Raw genomic sequence first — 25,777 nt, 5'->3', positions numbered from 1 at the left:
CCTTCCTGAAGAGACCACAGCATGGTGCTGAAGAGTGTGATCTCAGGAATACAGATCTGGATTTAAATCCCCGCCTCGGGTGACTTTGTAAACCATGTGTCCTCTATGGAAATCAGTTTCTTCATCACTGAAATGGAGATAACTGGTATGTCATTGGGATTGTGTGCTGATTAATGAGGTAATGTCTGCAGTGGTTAGTATAGTATGTGGCACATTTAACAAGTGGGTCTTCATGAAGCTGAGAAAAGGACACCAAAAGACCAAAATTTGTCATTGTTCCTCTAACACACCCAGAGGACACAGAGTCTGAGTGTGAAGGAAATCAGCATTCAGGTCCCTGGGGAGTTGAGCTCATGTGGAACAGGTGCAATACATCAGGATTTCCTGTGGCTTCTAGAAGCCACCCTTCAAGGCCACCCACTTCCCACTATACTCATCAAAGCAACGTTGTGGTGAGGAATTTAGCTCCCAAGTTTTCTGCTGCCTAGGAGAGCTCTAAATATTGTATTCCAGTATTCTGTTCACTTAGCAAAGGGTATTCCCATTCCAAAATACATGAATTGCAGTTTGATCTACATTTTAGATTCTTGTTTGTTTTGTTTACATGAGTCACTGTCTAATCTTGATTCTGACTAGGATGAACTCAATAAGTGATACCTGCTGTGTGGAGTCTTAAGTTTTTCCACACTGTCTCCATTTCATGCCTATTCTTCCCCTTTCCAGGGGTGATCTCCTGTGTCCAAATGACACTGGTTTCTCTCTGTAGATTCTCCCATCACCATTGACCTTGCTCCACTCCACTCGGACCCTCTCTGGTGCCTGAGACTCTGCTCCTTACCATGCCTACCATCAATTTCCGGGAAGCAGCTGTTTTCAGGGCTTCATTGGTTATGCCAGAAATAGTGGTTCAGAGACACACTGAGCCCAAATATGTCTGCTGCCTGATTTTACCAGAGTACACACATATTTGGCTGATGCTTCCATATCTTCTTGCTTCAAGGGGCTAATTTCTTCTGGAATTGAGGTAGTTTTCCTCATTCAGGGGAGGGGATATAGTTCCTCCCTCTGGCCCTTTAAAGGATCTCTCTCTGAGAGTCAGAGCCTTCTTCTTAGCTCTAGAAAATTTTCCCCCAAATTTCCATTTTATTTTCTTACGTGAATAAATATGATTCTGTAAGAGGGTCTGATATTAACTGTAGGAAGCAAGAAATCCCACAGCTTGTTGGGATCCCACAGGGTGTTGGCTATTATCGCCTGTCTCCAACCAGTTCATTCTTTTAGTCCTATTACAACTAATTGTGACTACTAGAATTTTCTTTTTTTAACATGTTTATCTCAAAGTAAGTCAGCTTCCTCCATTATCATTCCCCACCTCTCACCTCACCCAGTCTTCTGTTACAAGAACCCAAAATCTTTATTCTTACTGAGTTACTGTCTGGCTAGTCATCGGAGTAGGTAAATATTTGATTTACTTCTGGATTCTTCCACTTTTCTCCTGCTTTTGAGGTATTACTTACATGCAATAAGATTTATTTATTTTAAGGACACATTTTGGTGAAGTTTTGTAACCATATACAATTGTATAAACCACCACTACAATCAAGACAAGGCAAGTTTTTCACTCTAAAAAGTTTCCTTCCTTCACTGCTTTTTAGAGATGACTAAATCCTTGAAGCACCATTTACCTCAGACTTAAAGATTCCTTATAGTGAAACACTTTAGGGGAAATTTTATTTAAAAGTTGTAATCTGGGTATGTTCAAAGTTTTGACTTTGGGGGACTTCCAGGTCTGATGTTCCAGTTGTATCTGAGCTTTTTCTCTCAGCTAAAAGCCACATTTGCCATCTACATCTGCTATTGATGTAGAATATGTTCACAGATGGCAGGAATCTTGGGCAAAGACTAATACACTGGCCTCATACCCTCTCAGACTTGCCAGCTGACATTTTAACAATTCTTGGTTAGTCTCACAACTCATCCAGCCGTGACCAGCCTTTCCCCAGCTAATGAACTGAATGAAGCGTCACAATCAGATCTTAGCAGCTTTAGAAAACTGTGTTGTCCAAAAGGCGTTGAATTCTTTTCTGTTCTTTATAGAATCTCTTCTACTCCATTCAGCATTCCAGGTCTTCATCTAATAAACAGAAGTGCTCTTTGTTTTTTCCATGCTTCTTTTATTGCATATCTTTATCTATCCACTATGATCATGTGTGACCTTAGTAATTATGGCTCACAGAATCTCCATTTCTATCCATCCATCCATCCACCCACCCACCCAACCACCCACCCATTAGTCAACAAGCATCCAATATGTAGGAATATGTGATTTACATATGCGAGGCATGAGATAACATTGCACTTTACAATATTATCTAATTGGATCCTTACCAATACACTGATTTTGTATTTAGAAAAACCAGGTGGCTTACCTAAGGAAACTGATGACAATAAATGATAGTGCCCTAACTCAAAATCTGATTCTGTCTGATTGCCAAGAGTATTTTTTGTCCTGAGTTCTGAGTTGGTTGTGTTGTGTTGTTGTGTTGTGTTGTTGTGTGTGTGTGTGTGTCTGTGTGATACCTCAGTAAAGAAACTGAGTATAGATTTGGCTCTATGAGTCTGAAGTTCACTTGAAAGGTCTGGAACAAAGATAGAAATTCAAGAATTATCGACACATGGATGGTTTTGGAAACCATGCACATAAACGGGATTGCCAGTCGAGAGTGGAGAGACAAGATCAGCAGAGGTGATCCAACTAGAATCACAGCCCAGACTCTGGTTATAACATTCTGCACTACCTTAGTCTCCACATGTTTGCTTGTCTCTGTCAGCTGTTCTTCATGTCATTACAGAAAAGCATATTCACAGCATTGTCTCTTGGTATCCTTCTGTTGCTCTAAGAGACACATGTTAAAAGTGGAAACTCTGCTTCCACTCACTAAAATAAAGGAAGAAGATGCTTCTTGAGTACCCATCCTCTATATACCCTGGCCATTCCTAGGTCTCAGGTCTGACTTACCAACCCCATAGCCACCCACTCAGTCACTGGGAGTCAGTTGTATGCATTGTCCCTCTCCCAATCACCCATCTCCATTGTGCAAGGATACTTTTCCTAACCTAAGAAAGCCTTCTTCTCCTCCCTGACTTAACCTAGACAAAATTGAAATTTATCATGGAGTTCAGCTATTATGAGAAGCTATACATTAAAATGTATGCATGAATGAAATGCATTCATATCTCTAGGTTACAACTGGAACAACTGGAACATCAGACCTGGAAGTCTCCCAAAGATTTTTAGATTCTAGTTTTATTTATAATCTAGCTGGAAACTTTCTTATCTGTTCTTTCTTACAAAATCCATCCCCAAATCCATGCTTAGTCTTTCTCAACACTGTTTCCTAAGTTCACCACAATTCTATTTCAGGAATTTTGGGAATATTCTATGACCCACCAGTGGGAGGCCTAGATTTATTCTTTATTCATTTGGGGTTAATGAGAAGTTTCTAGTTAAAGACCATTTTCACTTTTGTGGATCACACTTCATACTACTGAGGCCCACTAAGTAGGCTGTTCATCCCACCCACACAAACCACATATATCACATATATCAGAGATGGCTGAATGTTTTTCTACCATGATGAGGACCAAGGCCGGGTAGATGCCCAGTCCTAGGAACTATGCTGTATACATAATGTTCATCCCAGGAGAGAACTCGGTAAAATAGAGAAGAGGACGTAGGTTTTATGTCTTTAGAAAGTCTTAGGTTAGGCCGGGCACAGTGTCTCATACCTGTAATCTCAGCACTTTGGGAGGTCGAGGTGGGTGGATCATGAGGTCAGGAGTTCAAGACCAGCCTGGCCAAGATGGTGAAACCCCGTATCTACTAAAAACAAAAAAAAATTAGCTGTGGCTGAGGCAGAGAATTGCTTGAACCCAGGAGGTGGAGGTTACAGTGAACTGAGATCAGGCCACTGCACTCCAGCCTGGGCGGCAGTGAGGCTCCATCAAAAAAAAAAGAAAGTCTTGGGTTAGATATTTAGGAGAACTTTTTTTGGCCCTGGGGATGAGTGAAACTTTTTAACACTAGAGGACTGCAGCAGTCCTTGTTGTTATTCTTATTTTTAAAAGAAAACAAATCACTTCCCAAAGATAGTTTAAATGCCATCCTGCCTGGAGGAAGGGCAATGGGCTAAATAACTTCTCAAGGTCTTCCTTAACCCAAGGACTTTTATAGCCAGTCATTCAGAAAATATGCTCCCTGAGTAAAAATCAGCCTAACTGCACTTTTCCAAGTGAAAATTCAAATACCCGTTTTCTGATAGGTGTCCAAGTTTCAATGATATATTGCTATCCTGTATTATGAACCACAACACCTTTTCTCAGATGTCAAAATCTTCTCTTACCAATACAAGCAAATGTCTATTTCCCTCAGACATCTGGCTGATTCCCAGGCAAATCTGAGTCGAGAGCTCAGTACTCATTATCTGCCTAGTTTGTGCTGTCTCATGAGCACCTGGGAGACATAACTGAGACTTTGTTCATCCTGGCTCAGGAGGGAGCAATAGGTATTGGTGATTTAAGGGCTCTATATTTGGGATTGAGAGGCTTGAATTTTTGGGTTGGCTCAGCCCCCAACTAACTGTGGCACAAATTTCTGTGCCTCTTTGGACCTCAAGGCATAGAGGTTAGGAGTGCAGATGCTGGACCAACATGGGTCTACAACTTATTAATGGAATGACCTTGCACAAGCTACTTAAACACTTTAAACTCTGTTTACAGTTTAGCCTTCTGTAAAACTCTGATAATGACACCTACTTTATAGAAGAAGCATGGTAAAGATTGAATGGGAGAATTTATGTATCTTGTGTATTTGATCACTTGGTACAATAGTAGATGCTCACTACCTGTTAGATGTTATCATTTGCTTAGATTTTATTTGTAGAATCAGGAGATTGGCTAAAGATGAAAGATTCCCTTCCACTATGAGAGTCCGTGAGTCAAACACTACTTTTTCTGTAGTGATATCTACTTCCTCTCCTTCCTTGATCTCCATTTGCATGGGATCCCCACAATTTCCTACAACCACAAAGCTAATTGGTATGTTGCCTGCTATGCTGAATTTCCTCTTTCCCACAGCATGGGGCTCCTCCTTTGCTGCTCACTCCTCCACATGGTGGTCCCGTGTTTGATGAAGGATCCTGTCAGGTCGACAAGTGTACATCCTCCTCCTCCCTGGCCATTAATTCTGTCAAGCACTGAGCAATGTTGTTGCCAAGCCTTCCTCTCCTGTGAGCAATCTGCGAGACTGCCTGACATTTATAAGTTCCGGAGCTGTTTTTCCCCTGAAACAAAGTCATCTCCCAACTTTTACATTATAGATCATCCTGGAGCTTTATTTTCACCATCACTGAGCTGGAAAGGGGATGAAGATATCCCATATTTTTCTCCTCCTCAAAAGCAAGCATCTTGAATAAAAACCCTTTTGATTCTCATCTTTTTCATTTGCTCTCCTAATGCTCAAATGAAAATGAGACTTTGCCTTTTGATTTTTCACTCCTTTGTCAATTTTCCAGTGGCTGCTAACCCAAGAGCAGCACGGACAGGCTTCAGCAGCTCCTCATGGGTGAGAATGTAAGGGTGGCAACTCCATCACCAGGCACCTGGGGCTGCCTGGGTGTTCTCTCAGTGCCAGTTTTGCTAATGCCCCAGAACTAGTTTGACTGAATAGCTTTTAGAATAGTAAAGTCTGTGTGGCAGCCTGGGAACAAAACTCTTCTTAATAGCATGTGTGTTGGGGGGTGGGGAACACACATGTGGGAGGCAAGAACTTCAGAAGCTCGGTTTAAATTTGTAACTCATCTCAGGCTTCCCTGGGCTTTCAGGATAATTTAGCCCTCCAATCACGGTCCTAATTTATGGAACGGTGCTGATAACTTATTGTGTTGACCTTATCAAGGGCATTTGCCATTTGAATGAAGACCACATGAAAAGTGTGTTTAACCTCCAATGTTCTGCTCTCATAATGGAATTTCAGGCAGCCTCTTAGCTGATTGAGGGACATGTGTTTGCTATGGAGTGTCTCCCTGGTATTTCTTAAACCTCAAATCACATATGTAAGGTAGCCATGTAACTCTAATTATATTTCAGGCTGATTTTACATATACACATATGTCTTGGGTGGGGTTCCTTTCCCTGCCTGCTGCTGCTCGATGTGTCTGGACTGACACCACAGTTACCCAGACTGACAAAAGCTTGTTGTTCTATTACTGAATTGTTATTAAGTTTTGTTTTTCCATCTCTTTGAATTTTCAAGGTATTGGTTTTTATTCTACTCTTCACTAAAGGGAAGGAGAAATTTATTTGGCAGGTGCAGTTCATAGTTTTAAAATTAAATTGACTTGATCCTTTTGTCTTTCTCCTTCTGAACCCTCTATTTACATATGTTTCACTGTCTCTATATCTTACTTTACTTTATCTCTCTCACTTTCCCTCTGCTTTCTTCCCTTTCTCTCCTCTTTTTCTCTCTGTCACACAAACATGCGTGCGCACACACACGGATACTTCCTTAGTTGTATCTCTCTGGTTTTCACACACATAATTCCTTTTTCCCTGCTTTATAAGCTCTGATTCTCGGTGATGTCACTAGGTGAGCTATTTGATGTCCATTACTCAGTGGAGGCTAGAAAGGGCATTCCTGGATCCTGATATTCTTCTGGTTTCCTTTCCTTTGCTTAGACATACAAGCTCCCTTGTGCTTGGCAGTTTCGGTTAAGGGTTTATTGACTCCTACCTTGAGACATGCTCTGATAGAGAGTAATACTTGTATGCTTGACGTAGAAAACACTGGCTAACCTTATTAAATTCCCTAGCTTGGCAATGCTAAAAGGTAGAGGTGTTACAGATTTTGTGGGGCCTGAAGGTAATACAAGACAAATAATATAAAATTACAAATAAAAATAATATTTAGAGCCTTAAAAGGGAGCCATGCACGTGAAAGGCCCTGAAGCTTTAGGTTCACTAATTTCATGATAAATTTAATTCTTTTAGAGTGGGGTCCTCATTGCAAGACCCTGAAATGTTTTGCCTTTCCTAAAGTATTGTTTGTTTTGTCATAGTTTTTAAAGATGTCCTCAATCATTCCTGCCACGTATTCATTTACACTTAAAACTAAGATACAACTGACATTTGGCTTCTGAGCCTGTTGTTCAAGCCATCCTCTAGTTGCCACCCCTACCTTCCTATCAAATTTGTTCCTGATGTGTGATTTTGGTTCTAGCCTCTGGCCCCTCAGTTCTTGACCTTCCCTTCTATTTATCCTGAAGGCTGTCAGTTCCAATTCTTCCCTTTCTAGATTGATTAAACCTCCCTACATTTCCTGTAGATTCAGGGAGAGATTCCTCATTGTATTCCCAGCCTCAAGGAACCCAAATTCCATCCAAATTCCATTGCCTGGGAGTAGTGTTTAGAAAATGAGAAAAATATCTTTTAGAATAGTAAAGTCTGTGAGGCAGGTTGGACCCCATTGTCTGGTTAGAAATTCAAGAAGAGGCTTTGGACAGTTACACAGATTTATTTGCACCCATAGTGAGTCCAGGTCAATCCCTCAACCGGGCTTGTCTGTCTCTTCAGTCATGTATCAGCTCCTTCCATCCTAATAGAGAACAAGATTATTTGTATCTTTTACCAAACTTTGCAATCTTACATCACACAAGGGAAAAGCATCTCCTGTTATACTATTGCAATATCAGCATTATACCCAGGGGGATCTGGAAGCACAGATGCAGGGAACTCAGCCCACCCTAAGGATACACAATGGTTTCTATGAGGAGGTTACGGAAGACCATGAATGTCAAGTCAACCAATTTGAACTTTATCTTCAGGAAAATGGAATTCACTGAAGGATGTGAAGCTCCAATGAAGGGTAGAGCCTTCACCAGGTTTTCCTTCCAAACATCTCCTGCTAACAGTTTACAGAATATGGCTTGGAGGAAACCCTACTGGAGCCAGGGAAGATAGTTGGTCAACCACTACAATCCAGTTGAGAGACCAGGACAGGGCTGGCAGGGACAGAGAAGGGGCAAAGGAGACAGAGAAGAGGTGAAAGCTTCAAAAAATATTTAGAAGATAAAGAAAGTAGAATTGAATAATTTGGAGCTTGAATTCGAATCCCAGCAATTGGCAGGACTGTATTTGGTCCTTACCAATTTTTTTCCGACTGTCCTATGTCTACTTCATTCCTTTCCTAGCTAGGATAGATGTAGAAGATGATGTGTTTCATCTTTTGTAAGGTGAGCTGTGTTCATTTGATAAGTTGTATTACCCAATATAGCCCATGGCAGTGAGCCCTTCACTCACTCGAGGTGAGTGAAGGAATCTCCCTTTAACGGAATCTCAAATCTTAATTAGCTACAGGCCTGGGTCCAGCTGCCATCGTTAGTGGGGGCTCTGCAGCTGTCTTCCGTGCCCTGTTGTTGTGTCTGGGCTTGCTTTCTCTCTCAGACTACTGATTGTAGAGGGTGGTCTTGCCTTTCCCTGGTGTTTATGATGGGTGAGACAGGGCTTTTGTGGCTATGACAAACTATAATTCACAGAGCTGAGAGCTTCCACTAGGTGAAGCTCAGAAATATAAAGCACAGCTTGCAATCCAAGGCCTCCTGGATTCTAATCAGACAGGGCTTATTCCTCTCCTTCCAGTAGCTTTTATGACCCATCCTTGCCTGAGATGACGAAGTTCCTCGTTGTCCACCAAAAAGTAAAAATCCGTAAGAGGCAATTCAATTTCACAGGTCATAAAGTTATATATCCACTTCTTGCACTTCTTCTTCTTGTTTATTATGGCGGAAAACTTCTGAGTTCACCATCTATATTTTGTCAGTGGATAAAAATCGTTTTATTCTACATGTTTCTCCTGCATCCTGCCACCTTCTTTCCTCACCCTGGCCTTGCTTATATTTCATTCTATTGCTTAACTAAGAGATCCTTAAATCAAAACTCACCACTTCTTGGCAGATAATACCAATCTGCCTGTTGCTGAGACTGGAAATGCATTCCCTCTAGGTGACAGAATTTTTGGTGGCAAGAAAGCCAGATGAGGTGAGCAAAAGAAGGGGCAGAGACTCCTTTTTTGAGCAGCAGACTCCCTTTCTAGAGTAACTGTATAGTTTATCTTTTCTCCTTGGCCCCCAAGAGTTTACATACACAGATACAGTGTTCTCACCCTGAGTATGGTAGAAATCTAGTTCCTCTGTTCTTTTGTTCCCTTATTTCCATTAAACCTGGTATGGAAGTATGTTTCACAGTGTTAGCCTCACACACAGCCTGTTGCGGAAGCAGCCTGCTGTATCATGGAACTTCTTGTCCCCAGAGCCATGGCTGATTGAACCAGGAATCAAACCTGATTTGAACCTGAATAAAAGGTAGCCAGTGAACTCATAACCTAACCTAGGACCCATATGGTCCAGCACAGAGATAACCTGGGCCAATCAGATTCCCTCTCTTGAGAATTTGTTTGCTTCCCCCCATCATTTTGTTATGAAATATTTAGAAAAGTTGAAAGAATTACATGTTAAATACTTCTAAAGCCAGCATTGGATTCTATGATTAAGGTTTCACTATTTGTTTTATTACATATCTATCTCTCTAGCCCTTTTTCTAGTGATCCATCAATATATCTTATTTTTTAATGCATGTGAAAGTAAGTTGCACACATCACTACAGTGAGAGACACAGGATGTAGCATCTATTTTTAACTTATAGAGAGTGCTGGAGCTAGAAGGTCATGTAGACTAGGAGAGAGAGAGATGACTGGGTTGAGTCATAGACAGCTGAGAAGTGATAGATCCAGTTTGTAGAGAGACATGGAGCAGATGTGCTGAGGAGAGCAGAGGCACGTGGCTGCTGTGGGACACGGAGATGCGGAAAGGGCTTCAGTTCAGACGCTTTTCCAATACTCAGTTAAAATTCCCATGGGCCCCAGCTGTATGTGTTTTTTAATTTTTGGTTTTTAGATACAATGAGTTTTCTAAGGACCTTTAAAATACCTTACTGTACTTGAGTTAGTTTGTGTAGCTGGCAACTTAAAGATTCCCTCTTTCAGCACCATGCTTATTTCAGCATGTAGTCACTGGGCTCCTACCATAGCTAAGAAAGCATGTTAGGCACTCTGAGGACACAGTTTCCTCTGCTTGTAATGCCCTGGCCCGAAGACCTGCCAGACAAACTCCTGCTCTTCTTCTGATGATCCCCTCTCTATGAAACCTTCCCTGACTGGTCAAGGCAGAAAGAATCAAGCTCTTATTTGTGCTCCTAAGACCGTTATACATACTTGCACTGCACTAATTTCAACATTGTGCCTTATTTATTTCTTTTTGAGACAGGGTCTCACTCTGTCATCCAGGCTGGAGCTCAGTGGCATAATTATAGCTCACTACAGCCTTTAATTTCTGGGCTCAAGTGATCCTCCCGCCTCAGCCTCCCAAGTAGCTGGTACTACAGGCGAAAGCAAGAGTGCCCAAGCATTGTGCCATATTTAATATTTTATGTGTCTTAGTTCTCTGCAGGCTTTGAGTGACAAAGCAGATAATGCATTACTCATTTTTGTATCACTGTGAACTAAGTCTATTTGACACATAGTAGGCCTGCAATAAACATAGCGAGATTGGTATATATTTGATTTTGTTGATATAAATGGACGGGAAAGCTCTCTGGGCCTGTTCTGCAGGAAGCTGCTGCTATCCTCTAGCAGAACAGGCACTGCTCAGATCATCTTGTAAGAGAGAAGCTTTCATGATGAACGCCATGAGCCAACAGTCTCCAGCTGCAGCATGTTGGCCAAAGAGTTCTTTGGTGGCTTAAAAAGGGGAAATTATTCCTGCATGGTATTCGAGCTGAGGAGATACACTCCTCCATTGGCTCCAGCCAATAACTGAGCATAAGGATATATATGTAGGTAGGGGAATAAGACTTCGCCATTTCTGCCCAACATGCTTATGGCCAAAACTTTTTCAGAACTGCACGGCAGTCTTCTGAGGCTCTTCCCACCATATCCTCCTTCCTTCCCTCTATCTTCCAGGGATGATGGATTTGCACTGCAGTCTGAAGGTCACCCCTGCTGACTCCTGCTCCTTTGCTCCTATATTTTTCATAGGTATTATCCCCAGTGATTTGCTTGCCTTTCTCACACTGTCTTGATATCTGCATCTTTGAGAATCCAAACCGACACAGTTGTTACCAGAACTGGACCAAGAAGGCAAGTGGCAAGATGGGGTTTGGGAACTGACTGTGACCACCATCCGGCTATGGTATGTGGTTCATAGACACTTCTTAGCATAAGGTGGCAGCCCAATTGGTAAAATTTTCACCAGCTGTGGACCTGGAAAATGTCCCAGTGGAAGGAATGCTCTTCCTAATGTGAAGACTCAGGCATTGGAAAGGTACATGGGACAATGCACACGGGACAGTGGGATTGGCTCATTGTTACTAAATTGCCTTGACTCTCTACAGTGTGACAAAGAGAAACAGGGTAGTTAACAAACAGCTAAAAATTAAGCTTGTTGGCCAGAAAACTTTTTTGGTAGCTTAAAAACAGGTCATTATCACCTGCAGTGGATGATTAGATACAACTGAGAAGCAAACACAGGATCCAAAAGTGAGGGTCACTTATGGGGAATTAAGAGGATGGTTGATTATACCTGAGATCTGAAGGGCAAGATAGATGGGGAGCCAAGAAAGATGTTTCTGAATATATATGATTAAAACAGGGCAAGAGTGGAAAAGCAGAAGCCTGATGCTAGTTGCACTAACAAAATATCACAACCTGTTACTCAATTTCTAGGCCTAACCCATCTTTCACATCAGAACCCATTGAATTAAGAGTAGGAGTAAGAATCATACAATGTCACAGCAAGCATATACTGCAAAGATTCCTCCAGGAATCTTTTCCAAAGGGACATTTGACCACTTACTTGGATGACTATACACTAGGGAGAGAAAAGGGAATACTCATTTTGATGACTATTGGGCACAGAGTCTGCGTGGACATGGATACCCAACGATCCAGAGTATTATCCTGGCCCCCATATTAGAATGGAGCATATAGGAACCAGGAAATAAATGGACACCGATTAATCAAGCCTGATTAAATCAGGCTTGCAGTGGGTCCATTTCCTGAATCTCCGAGAGTATAACTGGGATTAAAATATGTGGCAGTGGAGTAACCTGCACCCTGGATTCGTGACTTGTGTGGTGAGAACTGTTGTTGTGCAGAATGTGAAGTGGAACTTTCTGAAACTGCCACTCCATCTACCCATGGGCAAGAACACTATCACATTCTAGAGGGCAATGGCAGAGATTAGCGTCACTCTTAAAGAGCTAAAGGATGTAGGACCAGTGGTACCTATCCTAGCTCCATTTAATTTGTCCATGCACCCTGGAGAAATCAGATAAGTCCTTGAAATGACTGTAGACTACCACTCAACCAAGTAACATTCCTGAATGCATCTGCCATGCTGGGTATTGTATTGTAGCCACTAATTGGGCAAACACATATTTTTATGAATCAGAAGAGAGGGCCAAAAATTGTTTGCATTCACATAGAATGAACAAAAACATTTCTTTACAGTTTTACCTCAGTGCTGTGTTAACTCTGCCATGTTTTTGATAATAAAATTCAAAGAGATATGAACCATCTGGACATGCCGCAGGATATCATATTGATCCAGTACATCTGTGATATCATGCTAATTGGACAAGGTAAGCTAAAGTGACTACTCTGCTGGGGGCCTTAATACAGTGATTGCTTCAGAGGATAGATGATGAACTCTACAAAGAGAAAGTAATCTGCCACTTCATAAAAGTTTCCAGGAGTTCCTTGCCAGAAATCCCCTCCAAAGCAAAAAATAAAAAAAGAATATAAATTCTGTATCTTGCAACCTTGCATCCAAGTACAAATAAGAAAGCACAAATAAACAGGTTTTTTTTTTTTTTTCCTGGAGGAAAGGTCTTACTCTGTCACCCAGGCTGGAGTGCAGTGGCATGATCACAACTCTCTGCAACCTCAACTTCCCAGCTTCAAGTGATCCTATCACTTCAGCCTCCTGAGTAACTGTAACTACAGGCATGTGCCACCAAGCCCAGCTAATTTTTGTATTTTTTGTAGAGATGGGGTTTGGCCATGTTGCCCAGGCTGGTCTTGAACTTCTGGGCTCAAGCAATCCACCTGCCTCGGCCTCTCAAAGTGCTAGGATTACAGGAGTGAGCAACTGCGCCTGGCCCTGTAGGTTTTTTTAGTTTCTGGAAGTAACAGATTCCATATCTATACATTCCTTTCCATGCCACATCCGAGGTCATAGGACAAGGTGCCAACTCTAAGTGGAGGCTGGAGCAGGAAGGGGCTCTGCAGTAGGTCCAAGTTGTCGTGTGAACAGTGCCTCCTTTTGAACTCTGTCATCTAGTAGATCTTTTGGTGTTAGAGGTGTCAATGGTAGGAAAAGATGCAGTGTGGAGTTCGTGGCAAGCCCCAGGGGAACTTGGCCATTCTGGAGCTAGGCCATGACATCTACAGCAGAGCACCATGCACCTTTTGAAAAATAGTTCCTAGTATGCTATTGGGCCCTGGTAGCTGTGGAACACGGGACAGTGGGATACTAAATGACCACACATTCAGAACTGCCCCTCATGAGCTGAGTTCAACCAGAACCCCCAAGTCATAAAGTTGGGCAGATCCAGTAGCAATCATTATAAGTTGGGTGGGCCTAGCAGCAATTATTATAAGAAGCAAGTAGTATAGCCTAGTATAGCCAAGATTGAGCCCAAGAAGAACTTAAGGAGAAATAAACTGCGTGAGCAGGTAGCCAACCCACTACGGTTGCACCAACATGCCTTTTTCAGCTCTAATCCACTTATTTCTCATTTATCTGGGGTGATTGTGCTATCTGTGGCTTGTTCTTATGGTGGTGGACGAAGAGCAGATGTCAAGTCCTAATGTCCTGGCACATACAAAGCCTTGATGAAGAGGGAGAGGGTAGTGATTCTCTGTTGAGCAATAATCCAAGCTGTTCCAGTCTGATCTCTTGTTCAAAAATATTCAGGTCCCTCGCACATATAAAATATACTTACACCTTACCAAGATCCCACAATGACTCAGCAAATTATGAAACAGGCTCAAAGTCCTTATAATTTTTATCAGATCTTATATCTGATCTTACAATTTATATCAGACTGGGATTGCTCCTCTTAATCTAAAAATCTAGGTGCAAAAAACCTGACAAGTTAATTGCCCATGACACACCCAACATTAAACGGTTGAACAAGGACAGCACAACTACAATACACATCTCTGTTTAAAAAGGGGAAGAACCAATGATCCTTAATATTCTGAATTGTTGCTAATTTCCCCTATCTTGAGGATAAGAAATGTTCTTTAATTAGGCCCTAATTAATTAGGCCCCTGGGAGAGTGGCAGGTCCCATAAGATTGTAAAACCATATTCTAGTCCACCATTGTCCCTAGCTCTTGGTTCTCCATTTCGAAGTCCTTCTCTATCCATCCAGCTCTTTGGCCATTTCTGAGGATAGTATGGGAGAATATACCCTTTTTGGAAGCTGAATAGCTATTTAAGTCGGTTTCCTGCTTGTAGAAATTTGGAGGTCCAGAGATCTTATTATATCTTTCACAGTCTTAGTCCAGGCTCGTAACATTTTTGCTAATACAACTCTCTCAAAAACATTATGGTCTTTCTCTATATTTGATTTTAATCAAATGTATGTACCAAAAATCATAACAACAATATTTCATGAGAAATACGTTTCTTCACATCCTTCACCCCTACTTAGCTTTTAGCTCTGTGATCATCAGGCTTCTGTAGAACTGCATCATTAGACCTTCTAGGGACACTTCTGTTCAGATAAAAGTTCTTTTTTATTTTATTTTATTTTATTTTTTTGTTTGTGATGGAATCTTGCTCTATTGTCAGGCTGGAGTATAGTGGCGAGATCTCGGCTCAATGCAACCTCCACCTCCCAGGTTCAAGCAATTCTGTGCCTCAGCCTCCCAAGTAGCTGGGATTGCAGGCGTGTGCCACCATGCCTGGCTAATTTTTATATTTTTAGTACAGATGGCATTTCTCCATGTTGGCCAGGCTGGTCTTGAAGTCCTGACCTCGTGATCCACCCACCTTGGCCTCCCAAAGTGTGAATTACAGGCATGAGCTACCACGCCTGGCCCAGATAAAAGTTCTAACAGAGAACATCTTCATCCTTTGAGAGGTGTTTGTTTGTTTGTTTGTTTGTTTGTTTTTTATTATTTATGTATTTATTTATTTATTTTTATTTATTTTTTGAGACAGAGTCTCACTCTGTCACCTAGGCTGAAGGGCAGTGGTGTGATCTCGGCTCACTGCAACCTCTGTCTCCCAAGTTCAAGCGAATATCCTGCCTCAGCCTCCTGAGTAGCTGGGATTACAGGTGTGTGCAACCACACCCAGCTAATTTTTGTACTTTGAGTAGAGGCAGGATTTCACTGTGTTGGACAGTCTGATCTCAAACTCTTGACCTCAAGCGATCTGACCGCCTCGACTTCCCAAAGTGCTGGGATTACAGGTGTGTTCACCATGCCTGCTCTGTCGCCCAGGCTGGAGTGCAGTGGCGTGATCTCAGCTCACCACAACCTCCACCTCCCAGGCTTAAGCGATTCTTGTAATTGCTTAAGACCCCATCTCTACAAAAAGTGAAAATAAAAATATTAGCTGGGCCCGGTGACACAGGCCTGTAATCTCAGCCTCCTGAGTAGCTGGGATTACAGGTTTGTGCCACCAAGCCCAGCTAATTTTTGTATTTTAACAGAGATGGAGGTTTCACAATATTGGCCAGGCTGGTCTCGAACTCTTGGCCTCCAGTGATCCACCCACCTTGACCTGTCAAAGTGCTGGGGTTACAGGTGTGAGCCATAACACCCAGCCGAGAGGTGTTTTTTAAAATATATAGATAGGATCTTGCTCTGTTGGCCAGACTGAAGGGCAGTTGCCAATCAAAGCATCATAGCTCACTATAAACTCAAACTCCTGGCTTAAATGGTCTTCTTGCCTCAGTCTCCCGAGTAGCTGGGATTACAGGCCTGTGTCACCGGGCCCAGCTAATATTTTTATTTTCACTTTTTGTAGACATGGGGTCTCACTGTGCCCAGGCTGGTCTCAAGCTCCTGGCCTCAAGCAATCCTCCCACCTTGACCTCCCAAAGTGCTGAGATTACAGACCTGAGCCACCATGCCTGGCCCCTTTAAAGGGTTTTAATAAAGAGTGTTACAGGTTTAAAATCTTACGGACAGTAGCCTAGGTTGGATTTTTCTCTGAAATTGTGTCATATGGGTCACAATTTGGTTTGGTAAGAAAGAGTTTTGTTTTCCAACCCTTCTAGTTCTGAAATTTTTAGGCTTTTTATTTTTCCTCTTAATTCTGTTTGTACCCAAGCCAATTCTTTTCTGAACTTATTACTCTCTTGTATCTTATTACACACAGTCAACAGAAGCCAGCTCATATTTCTACACTTCACCTCAGAATTTAACTGTACCATTTCATTTGGTACACTTTCTGCTTTACAGATTATCATGAGAGACATTTTACCAACAATTTCACCATCACCTAGCACAGGTCACCATTTTTCAGCTTCGTTTAAGTTTCCTTGAGCCATATATTTTAAGTTTTTGTTAACATAAGCACCTGCTTCTAGATACAAATTCCTGTATCAATCAGCTATCACTGCATAGTAAACCATCCCCAAATTTAGTGGTATGTGATAATAAACGTTTATTATCTTGCTCACAAATCTGCAGATCAGCCTGGGTGCCCTGCTTCAGATTGTGCAGCTTTGGCTGTGATGGCTCGTCTTCTTCCTTGTGCCTGTGGGTCAGCAAGAGTGCCTCTGCCCCACCTGCTACTTTCATTTTGTAGCCAGTTAGCTACCCAACGCATGGGTAGTTCTTCCCATGACAATGGCAAAAGCCCAAGCAAACAAGCCCCATTGCACAGACACATTTTAAGTCTTTGTCCATGTCCCAGTTGCTAACATTCCATTGGACAAATCAAATCACAGAGCTAAGTCCAGCCAACAAGAATAGGGTGGGAAAGTATGTCTCCTCACAATAGAAAAGAGTGGAGTGAGTATTTTCTGAATGATAATCTGGACTATCATGGGTATGGTAATTTGGGGAAGTTTTACTAGCAATATACATGGAGTATTTGAACGTAGAGGTTGAGTATCCCCTATGTAAAATATTTGGGACCAGCGGTGTTTCAGATTTTAGATTTTTTTCAGATATTAGAATATTTGCATATATAGTCAGGCACCATGTAACCATTATTTGGTCAATGGTAGACCACATATACAATGGTGGTCCCATAAGATTATAATAACATATTATAATATTCATAATGATCTGTTATAATTGCCTACAGTATTCAGTACAGTAACATGTTGTACAGGTTTGTAGCCTAGGAGCAGTATGTTATATCATGTAGCTTATGTGTGTAGTAGGCTATGCCATCTAGGTATGCATAAGCTCTATAATGTTTGCACAAGAAAGAAATTGCCTAAGAATGCATTTCTTGGAATGTATTTCCATTGCTAAGTGATACATGACTGTACATAATGAGATTTCTTGGAAATGATACCCAAGTCTAAATACAAAATTCATTTATGTTTTATATATACCTTATACACATAGGCTGAAAGTAGTTTTATATAACAGTTCGAATAATATTGTGCATGAAACAAGGTTTGTGTACAGTGAAGCCTCAGAAAGCAAAGGTGTCACTATCTCAGCACCTACGTGGACAATCTGTGGTTGTTTGGCATTACTGTCATTCCTGACTCTGAATTTATTTGCTACTGATAAGCAATTATTTTCTTGCACTTATTCTCACATAAGTACTTAACAGTAAAAAACGTAACATAGCATTAACACAGAGGAAAAAATAAATGTATTCAGGGTAACCAAGCAGCACAGTAGAATCACCAGAATACCTGCGTCAGCTGCTAAACAACAGCAGCAACAAATAATGGCAGGCTTTCACTCAGCACCTACTATGCCGTGCTTTAATTAAAAGATTATTGTACACAGTATTTTATTTTTTTAGGTAAGAAGAAACATCGGAAGCAGTTGAGGAACCAAGAAGTGAGTCCCCTAGGAATGAGGAAGCATTCTGCTAGACAGCTTTTTAAAATGTTTCCTCTATACGTGAAAAATAAAACCTTGCTTCTGAATGACTTTTGGGTAAACAATGAAATTAAAGCATAGATAAAAAAATTCATTGAAATAAAGGAAAATAGAGGCATAACATACAAAAACCTCTGGGATATGACCACACAGTGTTAAGAGGAAAGTTTGTGGCACCAAATGCCTAAATCAAGAAATTAGATCTCAGTTAACAACCTAACATTGTACCTAAAGGAACTAGAAAAACAAGAACAAATTAAACCCAAAACTAGAAGAAAAGAAATCCCTAAAATCAGAGCAGAACTAAATGAAATTGAGACCAAAAAATCCATACAAAGGACCAACAAAAGGAAAAGTGTTTTTTTGATAGATAAGCAAGATTGATAGACCACCAACTAGGAAAAGAAAAGAAGATCCAAATAATCACAATCAAGAATGACAAAGGCAACATCACAAATAATCTCACAGAAATATGAAAAACCCATGGAGACTACTATGAACACCTCTGTGCATGTAAACTAGAAAATCTACAGGAAATGAATAAATTCCTGGAAACACACAACCTCCAAAGATTGAGACAAGGAGAAATTGAAACTCTGAACAAACCAACAATAAGTGACAAAACTGAATCAGGAATAAAAACTTACTAACAAAAAAGCCTTGGACCAAATAGCTTCATAGCTGAATTCTACCAGACATACAAAGAAAAGCTAGTACCAATCCTAATGAAACTATTCCAAAAAGTTGAGAAGGAGGCATTCCTCCCTAACTCATTCTTTGAAAGCAGCATCATCCTGTAACCAAAATCTGGCAAGGACACAACAAAAAAAGAAAACCATAGGCCAATATTCCTGATGAACATAGACACAGAAATCCTCAACAACATAATAGCAAACTGAATCCAATAACACACCAAAAAAATAATTCATCATGCCAAATGCACTTTATTTCTAGGGTGCAAGGATGGTTCAATATATGCAAATCAATAAATGTGATTCACCGGATAAACAGAATTAAAAATGAAAACTGTATGATCATCTCAGTAGACATAGAAAAAGCACTGATAAAATTCAACATTGCTTCATGATAAAAACCCTCCAAAAAACAGGCATCAAAGGAACTTACCTCAAAATAATAAGAGTCATCTATGACAAACCCACAGCTAATATCATACTGAATGGGTAAATGTTGGAAGCATTTTCCCTAAGAAATGGAACAAGACAAGAATACCCACTTTCACCACTCCTATTCAACATCATACTGGAAGTCCTAATCAGAGCAATCAGGCAAGAGAAAGCAAAAAATATCTAAATAGGAAAAGAGGAAGTCAAATTATCTCTGTTTGCTAATGATATAATTGTATACCTACAAAACTCTAAAGACCCCTCCAAAAGACTCCTATACCTGAGAAATGACTTCAGTAAACTTTCAGAATACAAAATCAATGTACACAAATCAGTAGCATTCCTATATACCAATAATGTTCAAAGCTCAAGCTGAGAACCAAATCAAGAACACAATCCCATTTACAATAGCCACACACACACAAAAGATACCTAGGAGTACCTTTAACCAGGGAGGTAAAACATCTCTACAAGGAGAACTAGAAAACACTGATGAAAGAAATCATAGAAGACATAAACAAAAAGAAAAACATTCCATGCTCATGGAATAGAATAATCAATATTGTTAAAATGTCCATACTGCCCAAAGCAATCTACAGATGTAACACAATTTTTATCAAACTGCCAATGTCATTTTTTACAGAATCAGAAAAAAAATTCTAAAATTTGTATGGAACAAGAGAAGAACCTGAACATCCCAAGCAATACTAAGCAAAAAGAATAAAGCCAGAGGCACCACATCACTCAACTTCAAACTATACTGTAAGATCACAGTAACCAAAACAGCATGGTATTGGTAAAAAAAAAAAAAAATAGACACATAAACCAATGGAGCAAATTAGACAACCCAGAATAGACACATAAACCAATGGAGCAAATTAGACAACCCAGAGACAAAGCTGTATATGTACAACCAACTAGTCTTTGACAGAGCCAACAAAAATAAACTATGGGGAAAGGACAACCTATTTAATAAATGATGCTGGAAAAATTAACTAGCCATATGCAGAAGAATGAAACTGAACTCCTACCTCTCACCATGTAAAAAATTAGCTCAAGATTACATTTGTAATGCACTCTTTCAATGTAAGTTTTACATTCAAAGATGTAAATGTAAGACTTCAATATGTAAAAAATATTAGAACAAAACCTAGGAAATTCTCTTCTGGCCTAGGCAAAAATTTATGACTAAGACCTCAAAAGCGAATGCAACAAAAACAAAAATGGACAACTGGGACCTAATTAAAGTAAAGAGCTTCTGCAGGGCAAAATAAATTATCAACAGAGTAAATGGACAACCTACAGAATGGAAGACAATATTTGCAAACTATGCATTCCACAAAGCAATAATATTCAGAATCTATAAGGAACTTAAATCAACAAGAAAAAAATCAAATAACTCCATTAAAAAGTGGGCAAAGGACACTAACAGACACTTCACAAAAGAAGACAGACAAATGGCCAAGAAGCATATGAAAAAATGCTCAACATCACTAATCATCAGAGAAATGCAAATTAAAACCACGATGAGTTGGCATCTCACACCAGTCAGAATGGCTCTTATTAAAAAGTAAAAAATAACAGATGTTGGCAAGAATGGGGAGAAAGGGAATGCTTACATACTGTTGGTGGGAAGGTAATTTAGTTCAACCCCTGTAAAAAGCAGTTTAGAAATTCCTCAAAGAACTAAACAAAAAACTGCCATTCTACCCAGCAATCCTATTATTGGGTATCTACCAAAAGGAAAAGAAATAATTTGTACCAAAAAGGCACCTGCACTCATATGTTTATCACAGCACGATTCGCAAAGGCAAGGACATGGAATCAACTTAGGTCCATCAGTGGTGGACTGGATAAAGCAAATGTGGTATACATACAACATGGAATACTATGTAACCATAAAAACAATGAAATCATGTTCTTTGCAGCAACATGGATGGAGCTGGGGGCCATTATCCTAAGTGAATTAATGCAGAAACAAAAAGTCAAATACCACATATTCTCACTTATACATAGGAGCTAAACAATGGGTACATACAGACATAAAGATGTAAACAGATTCTGGGGACTCCAAAAGGGAGGAGGGTGAGAGGAGGGAAAAACAATTGAAACATAACTTATTTGGTATTATGTTCACTCTTTGGGTGATGGGATCAATAGAAGCCCAAATCCCAGCATTATATACTATATCCGTGTAACGAAACTGCACATGAATCTAAAATAAAAAGAATGCTTCCTCTAGAGTTATAAGACTCTCCAATGGTTTCTGTCTTATAAGTCTAAATGCTGATACCAATAGTTGAACAACAGTACCAGAAAAAATGGTTATTATAGGTCAATATCTCTTATGGCCATGGATGCAAAAGTTCTAAACGAAATATTAGCAAATAACATCCTGTAATGGATTAAAAGGATGATATGTGATGACCAGATCTCTTTAATACAAGATTAGTTTAACTTTAGACCATCAAGGCCGGGTGTGGTGGTTCACGCCTGTAATCCCAACACTTTGGGAGGCTGAGGCAGGTGGATCACGAGGTCAGGAGTTTGAGACAAGCCTGGCCAACATGGTGAAACCCCATCTCTACTAAAAATACAAAAAATTAGCTGGGCATGGGGGCAGTCGCCTGTAATCCCAGCTATTTGGGAGGCTGAGGCAGGGGAACCACTTGAACCTGGGAGATGGAGGTTGCAGTGAGCCAAGACCATACCACTGCACTCCAGCCTGGGCAACAGAGTGAGAGTCTGTCTCAAAAAAAAAAAAAAAAAAAAAAAAAAATTAGACTATTAAATACTGTAATTCAATGCATTCATACATTAAGAAAAAAATTAAAATCATATAGTTATTTGAATGATGTAGATGAGTGTTTTATGAATTCTATATATTTATATGATTTTTTAAAAACCAGAAAATTAGAAAAAGAACAATTTGTTTAACAATTAAGTGAAAGTCACAAGAAACCTGTAGTTAACTGTTAATTAATGGCAAAAAAAATGACACGTCAAGAGTGTTTATTTTTACCACTTGTATTCAACATTGCACTGAAAGTCCTAGCCAGTACAAAAAGGCAAGAAAATATAATAAAAAATAGAAGAATTTGAAAAGAAGAAACAAAAGTGTGATTTTTCACAATTATATCATTGTATATGTAGAAAACCTGCAATGATCTAATGTGTTTAAATAAAGAAGAGAGTTAAGCAAGGATATTGGATATAAAATCAACGTACAAACATTGATTGCATTTACATACCCAGCAATAAAAAACACTGAGAAAATGTAATTTTAAAAATACATCAATTGTTCTGGCTTCTAGTAACAGTAGAATAGCTTGGCTGCTTTAATCTTTCATTAGATAACAATTTAAAATATGGGAAAATATTTTTAGAATATTTTCTAAAATATTTTCTTAAATATTTTAGAATATTTAGAAAGTTTTTGGAGAAACAGTATTACCAAACACAGAAAGAAACTAATGAGGAATCAATGGTATAAAAATTAACTGTGAAGGATGTATTTTAGTTTGTGGCACTCTCCAATGCAACAAATCTGAATGAGCAAAAATCCATAGTCTTATTGGCTTAATGTGTTAAGGAACAGAAATTGAGACTGGTAAAAAAGGTAGAAAGGGGGTTGGAGCAGTGGCTCATGCCTGTAATCCCAGCACTTTGGGAGGCCGAGGCGGGTGGATCATGAGGTCAGGAGATAGAGACCATCCTGGCTAATACGATGAAACCCCACCTCTACTAAAAATACAAAAAATTAACCAGGCATGGTGGTGGGTGCCTGTAGTCCCAGCTACTTGGGAGGCTGAGGCAGGAGAATGGTGTGAACCTGGGAGGCGGAGCTTGCAGTGAGCCGAGATCATGCCACTGCGCTCCAGCCTGGGTGACAGAGTGAGACTCCATCTCAAAAAAAAAAAAAAAAAAAAAGTAGAAAGTTAGGTCAGAAATCCTAGAAGATAGAGATCCACAGAGGAATGAACCCTAAAATCTGCACATAAAATCCACCTAACCTTTTGGCTGACCATTAACCATTTCTCTTTGCATAGGGAAAACCCTATGCAAAGGAAGCGTGACAAATAGGAAAAAAGAAAACAACATGCATACACTGAAGAAAACAGTGGAAGCTGGAAGAATTAAGGAGAGATTTAAGCTTCTGTCACCTGCAGGAGAGACAAAATTTGGAGTTTCAAGTCCAGCGTATTTAACAAAAATAATTCTTCAGGGAAAAATAACAAAATTCAGACTCTATACAATTTTTATAACGTCCAGTATCAGTCAATTATCAATACACATGTGCAAGAAATAGAAAAATGTGACAAATAACCAAGATTAAAATAACTCAAAAGACCCCAACTCCAAGATGATGCAGATGTTGCAAATAGAAGACAGAGACTTTAAAGCAGCTATTTTGAATATGTTTAAGAACTTGGAAGATATTTTCATAATGAGCAGATGGGGAATACAGTTAGAGAAATAAAATCTACAAAAGAGAACAAAATGAAAATTTTAAAGCTGAAAAATACTATAAGTAAAATGAAAAATTCATTAAATGGGTTTAATAGCAGATTGAAGGTGGTAGAGGAAAGTCAATAAACATAAAAGTAGAACGTTAGAAATTACACAAGCTGAGAAATGGAGAGGAAAATATTGAACAAAAATAAACAAAGCTTTAGAAACCCATGTAACAATATTAAGCAGTCTAATATATGTGTAACTGGAGACCCAGAAGAAGAGACAGAGAATGGGGCAGAAAAAAAATGTTTGAAGACATATTGGTTGAAAACTACTGAAACAGAATAGATAATTCAAAATAAACCCACAATGGTACAGTCAACTGATTTTTCATAAAGACACTGAAGTAATTCAATAGAAAAAAGTTTTTTGGACCAGAGTAGTGGCTCATGCCCAGCACTTTGGGAGGTCAAGGCGGGTGGATCACTTGAGGTCAGGAGTTTGAGACCAGCCTGGCCAACATGGTGAAACCCCATTTCTACTACAAATACAAAAATTAGCTGGGCATGGTGGTGCGTGCCTCCACATGCCTGTAATCCCAGCTACCCAGGAGGCTGAGGCAGAAGAATTGCTTGAACCCAGGAGGCAGAGGTTGCAGTGAGCCTAGATCATGCCACTATACTCCAGCCTGGGTGGCAAAGCGAGACTCCATCTTACAAAAAAAAAATGTATTTTCAACTATTGTGCTCAGTCAACTGAATATCTACGTGGGGGAAAAATGAACTCCAAACCCTTACCTCACCATACAAAACAAATGACAAGTAAATGTAAAATTAAAAGCTAAAATGTAAAGATTTTTGAAAAAAATAGGAAGATATTTTCTGAAGTTAAAAAATTTCTAGTCGGGCATGGTGGCTCATGCTTGTAATCCCAGCACTTTGAGAGGCTGAGGCAGGCAGATGAGGTCGGGAGTTTGAGACCAGCCTGGCCACACAGTGAAACCCTGTTTCTACTAAAAATACAAAAATCAGCTGGGTGTGGTTGTGCACACCTGTAATCCCAGCTACTCAGGAGGCTGAGGCATGAGAATGGCATTAACCCAGGAGGCGGAGGTTGCAGTGAGCTGAGATCGTGCCACTGCACTCCAGCCTGGGCAACAGAGCTAGACTTCATCTCAAAAAAAAAAAAAAAAATTCTTAAATATTGACAACAACAATTACAAAACGAAGTAACTAATAAATCAGATATCAAAATTAAAAACATTTGCTCATCGAATTAACTGTTACATAAATAAAAAGGCAAGAGACAGACTGGGGAGATATATTATCTCATGCATAGAAAAATCACCCAGTGAAACTAGATTAAAATTAAGAAGTTTGATTTTTCAAAGGGAAATAAAAAATTGTTAAAGATTCAAGATACAAATTGAGTGAAGGTTCTGTCACACATATAATTGTCAAATAATTAGTATACAGAATCTATTTAAAAATGTGTCAAGAACTACCCAAACATCCATACAAATGAATAAAGTACAAGAAGATAAAGATAAAGAACAAGAAATGAAGAAAATCATAAAACAAAACATTCAACCTCATTAGTGGGTAAATGCTAATTGAAACCATAAGGTAATATTTCATACTCAATAGATTGGCAAAAATTTTAAAGTTTGACTACTTCAAGTTTGGCAAGGATGTGACTTCAGTCAGAACTCTTATACACAGTATGTAAAAATGAAAATTGGTGCCAATTCTTTTAACTTAGAATTATCCAGTTTACTTAAGAATACATAAAGCTGGCCGGGCGCGGTGGCTCAAGCCTGTAATCCCAGCACTTTGGGAGGCTGAGACGGGTGGATCACGAGGTCGGGAGATCGAGACCATCCTGGCTAACACGGTGAAACCCTGTCTCTACTAAAATACAAAAACTAGCCGGGCGAGGTGGCGGGCGCCTGTAGTCTCAGCTACTCGGGAGGCTGAGGCAGGAGAATGGCG

Source organism: Piliocolobus tephrosceles, chromosome 1 (genome assembly GCF_002776525.5).
Source record: "Piliocolobus tephrosceles isolate RC106 chromosome 1, ASM277652v3, whole genome shotgun sequence".
In the NCBI taxonomy this organism is placed as follows: Eukaryota; Metazoa; Chordata; class Mammalia; order Primates; family Cercopithecidae; genus Piliocolobus; species Piliocolobus tephrosceles.
This window is presented reverse-complemented; position numbering follows the sequence as displayed.